The sequence below is a fragment of the Gopherus flavomarginatus genome, chromosome 21, assembly GCF_025201925.1.
Source record: "Gopherus flavomarginatus isolate rGopFla2 chromosome 21, rGopFla2.mat.asm, whole genome shotgun sequence".
NCBI classification, from domain to species: domain Eukaryota; kingdom Metazoa; phylum Chordata; order Testudines; family Testudinidae; genus Gopherus; species Gopherus flavomarginatus.
This window is the reverse complement of record NC_066637.1, coordinates 23,898,132-23,912,236: the sequence shown is the minus strand read 5'-3', so window position 1 is coordinate 23,912,236 and position 14,105 is coordinate 23,898,132. Positions and strand designations below refer to the sequence as shown.

The following is a 14,105-nucleotide window of genomic DNA, read 5'->3' as shown; positions in this document are numbered from 1 at the left end:
GTCCATGGTGAACAGCAAGAGTTCCTGCCCATTTCCCTTCCAGCTGGAGCATGATTAGTGTGTTTGTGGCTAACGACATTGCTATAGATTGTTGTTCATTCCCCACACTGACAATTCAGACAGTCCCTTTCCTATTCCAATCTCCACCATATCATTCCAATAGCCAGGGGCAGGATTTCTCTGGGGCACTGAAATGTTTCAGGGGATTGGTGTGTGAGCTCAGCCTTGCATTCCATCCCTGATGTTCATGGACTAACAACAGCAGCAGAAAGAAAGAGCTGAGCCAATATCTCCCTGGTAGGGATGCAGGTGACCACGTCCCCTCTGTCTGACCATTGCCATTGCAGGAGAGAAGGGTTCACTGCAATCGAATGCCCTGGCTCAGACCAGAGACACAGGGAGGTTTTACTGTTATTGGATCTGTGCAAAGGAAATTGTGCCTCTATATGAAATTGAGGAAGGAAATTAAACGTCCACATGGTGGCCCAGTGTCTTAAGGAATGTGGGTGATGGAGTCTGGCTGAGAAATGATTTAAAAGGAATTTGTATCAATGTATTGCCCTGATTAAAAGCTATGGCTGTAAGGTGCCACTGTTGTTAGTACTTGAACCTGCGTGGGGGCACCTGAGTGGGTGTCAAGTCCATTACCTTAATGAGGGGTAGCTGATTAATTTGTCAAGACCCAAATTTCTTGGTCAAGGTCTAGTCAATGTCTAGATGACAGAGAAAATAATACACTGATGAGAATAAGATGAATTTAGAAATATTTACAGTTGCTATGAGCATAACTATGATGATTGTTTCATGTTTCACTCTTTATATCTGACACCACCACTGCCTTTCCCTTTAGTCTTGTAGTTTACCAAGGGTAAAACTAAACATCTCTTCAGATACAAGGGAGTGTTTATATTCATTCCTGCTAGCTACACAGGGGCTTGATGTAGCTGCTTTCAATCCTCCGGCTCTGCCAGGATAAGTAACATTTCAGGGTGTCACTGAACTGAAGGAGGGAGATCATTTTTTGACAGGTTATGCCTCCTCTTAAAGGTGTTTGTCTGGCTGGCAGCCCTGATTCCCTGGTCTCTCCTGAGGGAAGAAAGTTTCTGTGCAAAATACTAAAACTTTTAACAGAGAGGAGGGAAAGGCGATGGCCACATGATGAGGCCAGTATGTACCACAATATGGTTCTTTTATGTGGGATGACTCTGAAGATTGACTGATCTCCACTTCCTTGGATTTGAAGAGATGTTTAGTTGTGCACTTAGGAACCTATAAGGCTGAAGCAATTTTATGGATGGTGACACTACGATTGAAGGGTTATTTAATGTTGTAGAAATCATTAAAAACACTTAGCTTCAACTTGAGCTGCCTGTTATTAAAGGCTGGTTTCCCCACGTCAGTTCCATAAGCTCTGCTAGAAAGGCCCTGGGTTCTCTCCTGCCTTGGTGGGAACTAAAGGCAATCGTCCCCTGCTGCCCTTGGCTTCAGGCTGATTTTTCTGGGGAGGGGATGTGGAATTGGTTTGTTTGCTGTTGAGAAGGGAGCCGGACCAGTTCTCAGAGAACGAGAACTCCCAGCATCTTCCCAGCCCAACCCAAGCTGCTGCCCTGTCCCAGCCTCTGTTCCCCTGGGAGCCCTGCTTGTTTGACTCTAGAGTAGGCTGGGAGCAGCAGCTGAGGCAGAGGACAACCTGGGCTGGGCAGATGCTAGGAGCAGAGCACCAGATGCCTCTACTGGCTCCCTCCTCAGCAGCAAACAATCAGTCCCCACCCACACCCCGGGACAGCAGCCTGGAGCCAAGGACAGTGTCCAGTGGGGGTTTGTCTTTTTCCTCTTCCTGGGGTGAGCAGGGACCTGGGGGTGTTTCTTGCAGGGCAGTTGGAACTGAATTGGGGTACAGGCTTTTAATAACAGGCAGCTCAAGCTCAGACTAATTTTGTTACAATTTTCTTTATAATGTAAAATAATTCAAAAGTAAATGGGCAGGAATGATTGGAACTCTTTTCTCACTGTCATACAAAGAAATGGCTTTTTGGCTTTTCATGATACAGGAGTCAGGTTCGTTCATTGTGCAGAATCAATGTGCACAGAAGCCTGTTGTGTTTCATTTCTTAAGTTCTGCTGCCATCATGTGGCCATTTCCTTCCCCTCCTTTCTGTCCAAAGTGCAGAGCCCAGTTCCTCCAGGAAGAGAAGGATATCTTTCTTCTTTCCTTCCTCAAAAGCCCCCTTCCTTGGAAAGCCCTTTGCTGGATCTGGGTGGGGAACAGCTATTCCTGAGGATTAATTTCACACCATATTTGGGTTTGTGTATATAGATTTTACAGCCAGACTAGATCACTAGGTATCTCTGCTCTGACCTGATTCAGAACAGAGTCCAGAGAATTTTACCCAGTGACTCCTACACCCACCCCAAGATCTTCTGGCTGAACGAGGCAGGTTCATTCAGAAAGTCATCATGTTTGGATGTAAAGGTGTGAAATGATGGGGAATTGGTCCCTCTTTCAAGTTTCAATGTTGTAACTTCTACATCTAGACTGGGGTGGCCAACCTGAGCCTGAGAAGGAGCCAGAATTTCCCAATGTAACTGCCAAACATGCACCTTTGTATGCATCTACTGAGTCAATTGTGAAGCTTCCCATCATTATCATTATCCCTCTGAAATAATGATGTGATGGACACTTGGCTGTATATCCCAGTGTGCCCTGCACGTCTACAGGCTGCATTAGCCAATCCAACCATTCGGCACTTGCAGATGGGCACCTCTGTACTGTGCCTGAGTCTTGTATAGCTATGAAAGGCTGGTAGATGCCAATATTTCCCTGTCTTTTTAACCTGCACTAATACCAGGCCAGGCCAGGGCTGGGAAGAGAGACAGAGCAGCAGGTTTCCCATATTGTATCCAGTTCCCTTTTTCTTGACTAGTTTCTCCTCTGCATAACTTGAACACCTTTTGCTGTGAGCCTGGCTAGCTCAGCTGATAAAGTGTCAGCCTTTTAGTCTGATGGTCCAGGGTTCAAGTCCCTGGTCAGGTAATAAACTACTCACTACATCTTTAAACATTGCTCTTCTGATGTCCTCTTTGGTGTTACTTTTTCTCTTCAAGACTGTGCCTTTCCTAAGAACGGCCTTTGTGTGTGTGGATTTGAAGGGGCAACTTCCTGACATCCTCTCTGTGCTTGCAGCCTGGAGGAATAAAGGCCTCTGGGCACACAGCATGTTCCTCCCCTGCATGCACACGCACACACAGAAAACAAAACAGAATATCTCTAAGGAATTAGAATCATCTGCGGCCTTCCTCTATCCTGCTGGATCCCCAAATGATGATGCTCTTCAGCCTAAACCCATGTCCCCTCTACTCCCAGTGACCCTCAGTCCCAATCCACTGCCCCTCCTATGCACACTGCTCCTCACTCCCATCCAGATCCTACTCCTCTTCACCCTTCTCCTCTATCCCAACCCACAGCCCCCTCCTTTTTACACTGCTCATCAATCCCAACCCACAGGCCTCTCCTATTCCCAGTGCCCCTCAATCCCAAACCACGGCTCCCTCCTTCCCTCCAGCAGCAGGTGCTTCAGACTCCCTCAGGAAGATTTTCTTGCAAGGTTTCATGTATGAGTCTGCATGTGGATTTTACAGTGTGTTGGAAATATGTTGCATTGCTGGCCAAAATGATCACTTTTGGCTCATGTTGGATTCCCAGTCTCCTTTTTATTGGGACAGGAGAAAGAAAGAGTTGTTATCCTCGTTGTGTGAATGAAAGACAGCACAACTGTGCTTGGCAGACCCTGATTGAGGGACTCACCCTCAATTCAATAGCACTTGGTAGGCGGGGGACAAGGTTTCCAGGACCAAGTGGGCTGGGGTCTCAATACTAAAATTTAGGTGTTAAATCAACTTTAGGACAGGGTGGCAGTGGAGGGATGAGTGAGTTCCTAGACAAGACAGTGATGTACAGTGCCTTCTTATTTTCCCTCTTTTCCACTCAGGATGGCAAGTGAACTCTACAGAGGCACCTCTGGGCTTGCACTGACTAAGGACAACAGCTGTGAGTGGAGTGCCGGGGGGGCTCATGTTTAAGGACTTTTGGTTGCTGGACTTACAAACCATAGGGATAAGGACACTGCCCAGCTTATTTGGGGGTGGGTCTTTTCCTCGTGGTTTATGTTTATGTGTTGGGGCTGCTGACATGACTTCTGCTAACCCTGGGCTTACATTGTAATGTAGACATATCCTAAGAGGGCATCTATACTGTGATAAAATCCCACTGACCTGGATGATCTGATTTGGGCTCCTGGGGATCAGACTGGAGCCCAGGCTTGGAAACCCTCACCCCTCGTGGGGTCTCTGAGGCTGGGCTGAAGCTCAAGTGTCTACACTGTAATTTTATAACCCTGCAGCACAAACCCCACAAGCCTGAATCAACTGACTCAGGGTTTGAGAATAGTGACTTGGGTGTGTTAATGGCAGTGTAGACATAATGCTCGGCTATGTCCACACTGCAATGAAACACCCACGGCTGTCCTGTGCCAGCTCAGGCTCCTGAGGATTTTGGCCGTGGGGTGGTAAATTTGCACTGTAGACATCTCAACTCAAGCTCAATATCGGGGTCTCGGAGCCCTCAAGGTTGGGAGGGAGTTTAGCAAGGAAAAAAGGTAAAATGGCAGTGGATTAATACCCTGGACTCAATGGCATTTCTCCATTGGTCTGTCTGCTTTGGGGCAGGGACAATAACACGTCCTGCTGCATTCGTTATTTCAAAGGGTGGTTTAGGATTTTCATTCTCACACATGGTGCATGAAGCAGGGCTCAACTCTCCGTGCAAATTAAATGAGCTGCTCACAGATTCTGACAGCCACAATGAGCAATTGGTGTGAGAGCCCAGACCTGCCCCTGTCCCAGAGGGAGGAGGGTCATCTGTGAGAGGCTGGACCACTGACCTATCAGCTCTTAACTCCCAAACTTCCAGTAATTCTGTTATCAGTGCCTGTGAGTATAATTTAAAACTACCATCCTGGGCTGGACCAAAGGCCCATCTAGCTCTATGTTTTGTCCACTGACAGTAGCCAATGCCAGGTGCCCCAACAGTTAATCAACAAGGCACTACTGGGAATTGAACCCAGGATCTCTTGCTTGCAGGACAGAGGCTTTAACCAACTAAGCCATGATGCCCACCTGTGGTTTAAGCACAGTGTCTGCACACACCTGACTCCCTGCCATCCCCATCGGGGCCTGACAAGCTTTGTTTGTGTTTGGATTCTGCAAAGCAGAGGAGCAGGTGAGCTTTTCCTTGCAAGCTCTGTGTGTATGTGTGTGTGAATCTTTGCCCAGGTCTGCACTACAGTTAGTTCAGCATCATTATATTGCTCAGGTGTGTGAAAAACACACAACTCTCCCTCGTTCAGCAGCTTTTGGCTGGTGCACACGCTGCAATACCACGTCTGGTGACAAAACTGCCCTGTTTTGGTGACAAAATAAAACCACCTCGACGAGAGGCCTAGAGCTTTGTGCAGCAAGCTTAAAGTGACAAATTGTCAGTGTAAATGCTGCTGGTCATTATAACACCATAACTGGCCTCCACCAGTATCCCATAATGCCCACCATGAACTCACCTGCCCTGCATTCCTGCTACAGAGGCTGGGCCCCTTCCCTTTCATAGTTCCAGAAAGTTCTGAGAGCTGAGCCGCTATCTGCACTGGGATTAGGTTGATATACTGCATTGCCAGCCTAAGTAACGTAATTACACCAACCTAATTTTGTAGTGTAGACTTGTCCAAAGAATCACACACACACCTGGGGAGCAAAACTTCACCTGCTCCTCTGCTTTACAGAAGCCAAACATGAGCAACGTTTGTCAGGGCCCAGTGGGTATTGGCAGACAGTCAGGTGTGGGCAGACACAATGCTTTAAGTAACAGCTGGTACCATGGCTTAAGTGGTTAAAGCACCTGTTTTGTAAACAGGAGATCCTGGATTCAACTCCCAGTGGTGGCTTTTGGGGCACCTGGCATTGGCTACTGTCAGAAGACAAGATTCAGAACTAGATGGACCTATGGTTTAAATTACACTCACAGGCACTGATAATAGAGTTACTGAAAGTTTGGGTGTTAAGAGCTGATAGGTCAGTGATAAACTCCCCTCAATGCAGTTTTACTATTTCCACTTTCTAAACTCCCTCCCAACCTCTATAAAATTACAGTGCAGACATATGGGCTTGAGCCCAACCTCTGAGGCCCCACAAGGGGTGAGGGTTTTTGAACCCAGGCTTCAGTGTGAACACAAATATCTGCAGCACAGTTTTTAGCCCCTCAGCTTTACGTCCATGAGCCCAAGTCAGATGACCCAGGCCAGCCCTGCTGCCATCTTTATCCCAGGAGAGATGGACTCTAAGGGTACGTCTCCATTGCAATGGAAGCCCAGGTGTGGCACACTGTGCTCAAAGCAGCACCCTGGAAGCCCCATATTCACCACTCTCATATAATGATCATATGGTTTGTACAAGTCTGCCTTGTGAGGATGGACACTGCTTGATTCACATCCTAGCAAAGGAGCTTCCTAACAAGCTGGAAGAAACGATGAAAGAAAGGTAGAGACACCATGACTTGGCCTCTCTCCCCCATAACTCAACAGCTGGAAACACACCTGGAGGACAAAGACTGAGCTGAACTGATTCAGAAATCAGAAGAGAATCCTAATAATACATTCAAACCAAATTCCCCAACCAGACTAGTATTGGTTTTTCAGCAGGATTCCTGGGCCCAGCCTTGTTGCGGTTACGAGGACTCTGCCACACATGAGAGTAGAAAGAGCGTCCTTAGGGTCAGGCAGGCCTCTGGTAAGGGGGTGGGGACTCAGATCCTTTCTCTGGCCAATTGCACCAGGGTCATGTATAAACCAGGGAAGTTCCCCACAATAGCCAGACCAGAACCCCCTGTACACTTGCCCTCTGTACTCATTGCTTCTCTGTCTCTCTTCCCCTCAGCTCTGCTGCTCTCCCTCTGAGCTTTCTCAGCACCTGGCCCCACAGCGCTTCCTGCCAGCCAGAGACTGCATGTCCTAGGCCTGTTCCTGTGGATGTGGCCTCTCTCCCGATTCCTGAGGAAAGGAACCTTTCCAGGAAATGGCCATGGCTTCTGGGAATCAGCATGTGGCTGGTGGACAGCACCAGGAATCATTTGGTTCCTGACACACAAGGCAACTGAAAAGCTGAGCCTCCAGACAAGGACTTGAACGCTGGCCCTTCAGAGTAAAAGCCTGATGTTTTACCAACTGAGCTACCTGGGCTTGTTGAGACCATCTTCACCATTCACCACAAGAGCAAGCAGGTAGGCAAAAGAGAGGCAAAAAAAGTCCTAGGAACCCTTCATGTGGCCTAATGGATAAGGTAGCTGAGTGTGGATTAAAAGATTGAGGGTTTGAGTCCCTTGGTGGTGGATTCTCTGCAGTTTTACCTTTGTGCTGAAAGTCCTGCTCCCTGCAGGGTTGGAACCTCTTCTTGGCTGCTCAGGCCAATGCTCTGGCTTCAGCTAGAGCCCCGAGAAGGAGTTGGGAGTTGGGTGTCACAAAGGCAGGGGCATGAGCCCCAAGTGCTTCCAGTCTAGCCTTTGCCATTCCTGGCTTGCCAAAGAAAGTGGGCGACTGCCCGGGCCAGCGTGTGCGCCTGTCCCTGTGCTGGAGGGTATTTGCTACATAGCATTTTCGGAGCCTGGGTGTTTCTCTGCTTCTCGCCAGCTCAGGAAAAGCCTCTTGGGATAAAATCTCCTGCCCCACTGCAAAAGTGAGCACCATGAGTGGGACCAGTCAGAGGCACCAATATAGGGGCTGGCCCTGCTTTCCTACCATCTTGTGATGTTGGCCACAGAACATCAGCAGCTGCCCCGCATGCTGGTGACCTTCAGTGTGTGTTTGGCATGGCAGGGAGCAGCCTGGCTGGGTGTTTTTGTGCCTGTCTGAAGGCCACACATAGGCATGGTCCTGCCCTCCTCTAGGCCTGACCTCAGCTGCTCTGTGGCTTTTAAGACTTCCCTTGGAGCCATCAGCACCAGCTGCCTCTGCTCTAGGTGCCCAGAGGAGGAGAGGTGTGTTGGGTCACTTTTACAGATGCCCCTTCCCTGGTACTGCCCTTGCTCAGCTGCACAGAGGAGCTTCCATCCCCAGTCCCTGCCCAGCAGCCCTCTGGCACCATTCCTGAGGGCTGCCCTGCCTCACTTTCTTCCTACCATATTGGGAAAGACAGTTCTCATTATTAAAGGTCAGGTGGGCCAACTAGGGGCAGAAGCCAATTCTGTGTTTTCCTACTGCAGAGCCCAAGCTCAGGAACTCATCTTGGGTGCAGACATTGCTGTGCTCCCAGAAAACAAGCCACCCCTGCACAAACAGGGCCTGTCAAAGCCTGAGCTTGAACCAAGGACCTTCAGATTTTCAGTCTAGTGCTTGCCCGACTGAGCTACTTTAACAGCTCCATGATAGCACTTTGGCCTGTTCCTTCTCTGTCTGGGATGTTTTTGTCAGCAGTTGCACACAGAAAGGACAGGAAAACAAACGGCTGCTTCACATCCCCACTGGAGGAACCCGGCACCCTTAGCTGTGGTGAGTAAGAAGTGTCTGTTGGCTGACAGGACCTGTCCCCTAGGAGCTGGAACAGCAGCTGCTGCCTCCCCCTCGGCTCCAGGCTGTGGGAAATGCTCATTGTCTGGCTGCATGGGTGGATGCTGCTCCGTGCTCTGGAGAGCGTCTGTATTGCTCTGTCAACCCCCCGTCTTCACTGAGCCAGTCTGGTAAGGTCCCAAGTGCCCCCTCCGGCCTGGCAGCTGAAAGTCTGTGCAGACATCAACCCCCCTGCCAGTCCCACAGGCAGCAGCAGCGCCAGCCCCCCCAGCACCACAGGGGCACTCAATGAACTTCCTGTGGGGAAATGGCTCCTTTTTGTCCAGCTGCTAGAGTGAGAGCCAGGAGAGAGCAGTGTCTGGCTCACCATGCAGGAGAGAAGAGACCTGATGAGTGTGGATCTCCCTCAGTCTCCCCTGGAATGCTGGTCAGTTTTATTGTCACTGTGATAGTCAGCGTTTCCCTTCAGGGCCGGCCCTAGAGGGGTCTGGGGTCCGGGACAAATCCCTCCTTTTGTCCCCAGGCCCTGCCCTACCCCCCCACCCCGTCCCATCTCTTCCCATCCTGCACCTTTCTGCCCCATTCCTCTCCCACCCCCACCTCTTCCCGTCCCTGCTCCTTCCCCTCCCCAACCAGCGGCTCCTGCACCCCACTGAACAGCTGATCACTGGCAAGTGGGAGGTGCTGAAGGGGAAGAGGAGGAGCTTCTCAGCTAGGCCTGTAGTGGGTGGGCGGGGGAGCTGGCTGCCAGTGGGCGCTGAGCACCTATTTTTTCTTTGTTGATTCTGCAGCCCTCTAGCTCCCATGGAGTCGCTGACTTGGCTCCTTTCGCACTCTAGAGAGAGGAGCAGAACCAGGGCTATGGCTGATCTATGGGGCACCAGGTGAGTTGCAGAGGCTTCAGGTGCAGAGAGTTTGCCTGACACCTCAGGGACACAGTGTGAGATGGTGTCCCAGGGATCTCTATGAAAGGAGCAGAACAGGATTTACTTGGGGTGGGGAGAGAACTGAGAGTGTCTGAGTGGGTTGCAGAGAGGTATTGCCCAGGTGAGATACTGGCTAAAACACAGGCCTTGCTGTGAGCAAGATTGGAACCTGCACAGGGGAACCCTATTGGAGTTGGTGCTGGGAACTAGCCAATCAACCCCCCCCCACACATACACACTAAGTTTTAGTAAAGGGCCAAGAGCCCCCTTACACAAGCAGCCCCATGAGGGTCACCAATGTGCAGAGAAGGCAGCCTAAGCTGGTCCCATGGTGTAATGGGCAGCACTCAGGACTCTGAATCCTGTAGTCTGAGTTCAAATCTCAGTGAGACCTTATGGTAAAGCCCCACTGCTCAACTTCCCTGTTTCTAGGTGTGTAAGAATGAATCTTTCCCCTCCTGTTGGGGTGACTCACACCTCCAAGAGCCACATCTTTGGCTAGGGTGTCCACAATGGATTAGGGCTCTAGAACTTGCTATGCTTATGGTCAGGGCTGGCTTTAGGAAGTGCAAGGCCCAATTCAAACACTTTCTGCAGGGCCCTGGCAGGGATAACTTAAAAAGAAAAAAGTGTAAAAAAAAAGCCTTCCATGTACTATTTACTTTCCATAACTATATAAATAATAAAATTGTTTATTATGTACATTGCATCATATATGCTGTTGATTGGTTATTAACGACTGCTGTTTCACATGTGTGGGTCCCCGCCACTCCCTGGGGGTGTGCACATGTGTGGGTCCCCGCTGCTTCCTGCCCCCCTCATTGAAGCAGGTGTGCAGGTTAATGGCCTGGGAACTGCAGGGTGGCAGTGGACATGGGGCTGGTTAAAAGCAGAGCAGGGGCTGACTGGAGGTAGGGTCTGGCTGCAGGCAGGGCAAGGGGTGCAGGGCTGGCTGGAGACAGGGGAGTGTGGGGCGGGCTGGCTTCAGGCAGGGCCGCAGGGTGGTGCAGCAGGGGTTGGCAGGGCTGGAGACAGGAGTATGGGACTGGCTGGCGTCAGGTAGGGGGGTGCAGCAGGGGTTGGCTGGAGACAGGGCAGGGCGGACAGTGCAGGGCTGGTGCGGGCAGGGGTGTGTGGCAAGGGTTGGCTGGAGAGAAGGCAGGGGGTTTGGTGGGGCTGGCTGTGGGCAGGGGCTGCAGAGCTGGCTGCAGGCAGCGGGGGGTGGGGCTGGTGCGGGCAGGGCAGGGGCTGCAGCAGAGGCAGCAGGAGCCCCGGCCCTTTAAATAGCCGCCAAGCCCCCCGCTATCCCAGGGCTCTGGAGGCTATTTAAAGGGCCTGGGGCTCTCCTGCTTCTACCTCGCCCCAGACCTTTTAAATAGCTGTGGGAGCCCTGGGGAATGCATGGGGGCGGCGGGGCTCCGGCGGCTATTTAAAGGATGGGGTGGCAGAGGCAGTTGGAGCCCTGGCCCTTTAAATAGCTCCCAGAGCCCCCTGCTACCCCAGGGCTCTGGGGGCTATTTAAAGGGCCCGGAGCTCCAGCCGGGGGCAGGGGGCTTGCGGCGGTCGGGCCGGAGCTCCAGCCGGGGGCACGGGGCTTGTCGCGCTCTGGCCGGAGGTCCAGATGGGGCCACGGGGCTTGAGGTGCTCGGGCCAGAGCTCCAGCTGGGGCTGCGGAGCTTTCGGTGCTCCGGCCAGAGCTCCAGCTGAGAGAGCAGGGCTGTGGGGCAGCCACGCTCCCGCCTGCGCTTTGGTCAGGGGAACGGGGCCATGGAAACCCCGGAGCAGATCGCAGCCGGGGTAAGTAAAAAAAAATTTAAAAGGCGCCTAAAGCGTGGGGCCCTCTTAGGCGTGGGGCCCGATTCCCAGGAATCAGGCAAATCGGCCTAAAGCCGGCCCTGCTGATGGTTAGGATTCTTGCTGCTTCACCTGCTGTCCACAAGCTTGGCTCTTGTGCTTCCTACCACACGTTTCCTCTGGCCCACATGGCGCTTGAAGAAAGGAGTGCCAGGGCTGGGATTAATAGTCAGGTCTTGGCAGGAGGGAGGAAGAGTCCCAGGCTGGAGCCCCACACACCTTCCCTCCTCCGGGCACCTAGAGCAGAGGCAGCCCAGCTCTGTCTGCTGGATACCTCAGCAGAGTAGGTGAGTTCATGTAAATACAGTCTGGTCCCAAAGCCTCCTCCCAACCCTGGTCATCAGTAGCTGCCAGGGGAGAGCTCATTCACACCTCGCTTACAAATCATCATTTGAAATTCTAAGGTTGGCCAACACTGCCGAAGCCAATGCACCCACATTGTCAGCAAACACAACAGCTGGGTGAGGAAACCCGGTTTTGTCCAGACTTTCCAAAACTATTTTACTTTCTCAGGTACAAGTAGTTTTCATACGTTGTATCTGCTTTTAAAGTGTGTGTTAACATTTCAATTTCCATTCAAATTTGCAACCAATGACAACATTGGCAGCGCTGCATGTAACCACTGAGGGAGGGGGTGTTGGGGAAATTCGGGGAAGGGGGTGCACAGCCCCCTGACTGGGGGGCATATAGGGAATGCCCAGTTTCACTGAATTGAGTCTCCTACTGCAGCACCTGAGTAGGTTACATCAGAGAGGAGCTGCAGTGTCTAGGCAGTGGGATGCCTGTGCCTTTAAGAGTCCAGCCCTGGGAAGCCCATGCTGAAAGGTGCTGCCTGTGGGAGGGGAAATATAAAAGCCCTCTGCTCCCCCCACCCATGTTTGCAAACACTGGAGTCTCAGCCCACCGGGATCACTGTTACCCCTCTGCCCCTGCCTGTGCCAGGGTTTAACCCTCTGGCAGCGCCTCCCTCTGGGCTTAACTCCGGCTCCTTCCCACCTCCCTGACTTTGCCCTTCAGTCCCTCTCCTAACTCTGCCTCCAGCTGCTTGACCCCCCCGACCAGTCAATTTTCACCCCCTGCTCAGACCCTGGCCACCCCCACCTCTGATTTGCCCCCCTTTGCCCCTTTTTAATCCCTGTAAAAAGTAGGGGGTACTGAGTCCCATTCTCTGGAGGGAGGGCTGGAAGCCTGACCCCTGCCTGCCCAGTGCTCAAAGTGCCCCATGATCTTGTGGATGTTTGCTGAGTGCTGCAGGGTCACCTGAAGGGAGAGAGAGACGCAGTTAGGAGGTGATGCAGCCAAGGGTGCCTCACCCAACACTGAGATGCAGCCACCTCTGGGGTGAGTTACACAAGTCAGCAAATGAATTTGGAACAAGAAACACACTGAAAGGACCGAGGCAGCTGCAGGAAGTGGAGAAAACCAGAAAAAGCAGTATCCCTGGATCCCAGCCCTGCCCCTCCCCCCCTCTACCCCCTAATCTCCACTCCCCTCCCACATTTGAGGGGAGAACCCAGGTGTCCTGGTCCCCAGCCTTGCCCACTCCCATATTTCGATATGGCTCCATCCAACAGCTGCCCCCACAATTGCAGAGCAGTGCCATGGGGCACACCGGGGCCTGCCTGTTTGCACAGGATGAGCAATACCAGTGCCTCAGGATGGGGAGAGACGATGCTAAGGAAGAAGCAGGCAGCAGACAGCTCCCATGACAGAGAAGGAAATGCTAGGGGGTGCTGTGCTGTGCTGCAAGGAGTGAAGGGGGTTGGCAGGGAATGGGAGGATCTTCCCTCACACCAGGTGTGTCTGTCTCCCTCCCAATTCCTCCCCAGCCCTACCTCAGCCCAGGCTAATCCCAGCCCAGCTACCAGGGTTAAATTTGGCCTGGATTCCCCAGGTGCTGGGGGTGGGGCATGGGGCTGGGAAGAATGAGCCTCTACTCCCCCTTCCCCAGACACAGTTGCATGGGCACAGACCAAAGGAGCCTGCAGCACTGCTGCCTAGAGGAAACTGAGGCACCAGCCAGTGACAGACACATCATGGCTCTCCTCATCCTCATCCTCTTTTCCATATACAACCTGGCCAGGGAGGGTGGGGGTAAACTCAGGGAAGTTGCATAGTTAACCTGTGGAACTCCCTGCAAGAGGATGTTGTGAAGGCCAAGACTATAACAGGGTTCAAAAAAGAACTAGATAAGTTTATGGTGGATAGATCCATCAAGGGCTATTAGCCAGGGTGAGCAGGGATGGTGCCTGTAGCCTGTTTGCCAGAAGCTGGGAATGGGCAACAGGGGATGGATCACTTGATGAGTCCCTGCTCTGTTCATTCCCTCTGGGGCACCTGGCACTGGCCACTGTCAGAAGACAGGAGGATACTGGGCTAGATGGACTTTGCGTCTGAACCAGTCTGGCCGCTCTTATGTCTCCCTTGGAGCAGCAGTGACACCAACTGGCCAATCAGGGTAGCACACAGAGTATGTATCCGTTGGAGTAGCAGTGACACCTCCTGGTCATTCAAGGTAATGCACAGAAGGTGTTTCCCTTGATACAGCAGTGACACCCACTGGTCAGGTGGTGTAATGCACAGCATGTGTCTGCGCTCTACTAGCAGTGACACCCACGGACCAGTCACAGTAAGGCACAGAGTGTGTTTCCAACCAATCTGCGTAAGGCATAGAGCATGTTTCCCATGGAGCAGCAGTGACACCCAGTGACCAGACAGG

General features: G+C 52.0%; 1 non-coding gene across 1 annotated transcript; it reads left to right on the top strand.

The window, feature by feature from the left end:
• The first annotated feature begins 9,854 nt into the window (after positions 1-9,854).
• On the top strand, positions 9,855-9,926 carry TRNAQ-CUG (transfer RNA glutamine (anticodon CUG)). The gene has a single exon. It is a non-coding gene; the product is annotated as a tRNA-Gln (tRNA).
• Positions 9,927-14,105: the final 4,179 nt, after the last annotated feature.